General features: G+C 33.3%; 1 protein-coding gene across 1 annotated transcript in view; it reads left to right on the top strand.

Moving 5' to 3' along the window:
* LOC125048421 (cotranscriptional regulator FAM172A homolog) overlaps positions 1-2500 on the top strand; it is a 21810-nt gene that overhangs the window by 6169 nt on the left and 13141 nt on the right. The gene's annotated exons all lie outside the window — the stretch shown is intronic.

Below are 2500 nucleotides of genomic sequence, written 5' to 3'. Positions count from 1 at the left end.
TCATCATCATCATCATCATCATCATCATCATCATCATCATCATCATCATCATCATCATCATCATCATCATCATCATCATCATCATCATCATCATCATCATCATCATCATCATCATCATCATCATCATCATCATCATCATCATCATCATCATCATCATCATCATCATCATCATCATCATCATCATCATCATCATCATCATCATCATCATCATCATCATCATCATCATCATCATCATCATCATCATCATCATCATCATCATCATCATCATCATCATCATCATCATCATCATCATCATCATCATCATCATCATCATCATCATCATCATCATCATCATCATCATCATCATCATCATCATCATCATCATCATCATCATCATCATCATCATCATCATCATCATCATCATCATCATCATCATCATCATCATCATCATCATCATCATCATCATCATCATCATCATCATCATCATCATCATCATCATCATCATCATCATCATCATCATCATCATCATCATCATCATCATCATCATCATCATCATCATCATCATCATCATCATCATCATCATCATCATCATCATCATCATCATCATCATCATCATCATCATCATCATCATCATCATCATCATCATCATCATCATCATCATCATCATCATCATCATCATCATCATCATCATCATCATCATCATCATCATCATCATCATCATCATCATCATCATCATCATCATCATCATCATCATCATCATCATCATCATCATCATCATCATCATCATCATCATCATCATCATCATCATCATCATCATCATCATCATCATCATCATCATCATCATCATCATCATCATCATCATCATCATCATCATCATCATCATCATCATCATCATCATCATCATCATCATCATCATCATCATCATCATCATCATCATCATCATCATCATCATCATCATCATCATCATCATCATCATCATCATCATCATCATCATCATCATCATCATCATCATCATCATCATCATCATCATCATCATCATCATCATCATCATCATCATCATCATCATCATCATCATCATCATCATCATCATCATCATCATCATCATCATCATCATCATCATCATCATCATCATCATCATCATCATCATCATCATCATCATCATCATCATCATCATCATCATCATCATCATCATCATCATCATCATCATCATCATCATCATCATCATCATCATCATCATCATCATCATCATCATCATCATCATCATCATCATCATCATCATCATCATCATCATCATCATCATCATCATCATCATCATCATCATCATCATCATCATCATCATCATCATCATCATCATCATCATCATCATCATCATCATCATCATCATCATCATCATCATCATCATCATCATCATCATCATCATCATCATCATCATCATCATCATCATCATCATCATCATCATCATCATCATCATCATCATCATCATCATCATCATCATCATCATCATCATCATCATCATCATCATCATCATCATCATCATCATCATCATCATCATCATCATCATCATCATCATCATCATCATCATCATCATCATCATCATCATCATCATCATCATCATCATCATCATCATCATCATCATCATCATCATCATCATCATCATCATCATCATCATCATCATCATCATCATCATCATCATCATCATCATCATCATCATCATCATCATCATCATCATCATCATCATCATCATCATCATCATCATCATCATCATCATCATCATCATCATCATCATCATCATCATCATCATCATCATCATCATCATCATCATCATCATCATCATCATCATCATCATCATCATCATCATCATCATCATCATCATCATCATCATCATCATCATCATCATCATCATCATCATCATCATCATCATCATCATCATCATCATCATCATCATCATCATCATCATCATCATCATCATCATCATCATCATCATCATCATCATCATCATCATCATCATCATCATCATCATCATCATCATCATCATCATCATCATCATCATCATCATCATCATCATCATCATCATCATCATCATCATCATCATCATCATCATCATCATCATCATCATCATCATCATCATCATCATCATCATCATCATCATCATCATCATCATCATCATCATCATCATCATCATCATCATCATCATCATCATCATCATCATCATCATCATCATCATCATCATCATCATCATCATCATCATCATCATCATCATCATCATCATCATCATCATCATCATCATCATCATCATCATCATCATCATCATCATCATCATCATCATCATCATCATCATCATCATCATCATCATCATCATCATCATCATCATCATCATCATCATCATCATCATCATCATCATCATCATCATCATCATCATCATCATCATCATCATCATCATCATCATCATCATCATCATCATCATCATCATCATCATCATCATCATCATCATCATCATCATCATCATCATCATCATCATCAT

The sequence above is a fragment of the Penaeus chinensis genome, chromosome 43, assembly GCF_019202785.1.
Source record: "Penaeus chinensis breed Huanghai No. 1 chromosome 43, ASM1920278v2, whole genome shotgun sequence".
NCBI lineage: Eukaryota > Metazoa > Arthropoda > Malacostraca > Decapoda > Penaeidae > Penaeus > Penaeus chinensis.
The sequence above is the reverse complement of the archived record's forward strand: the minus strand, read 5'-3'. Positions and strand labels throughout refer to the sequence as shown.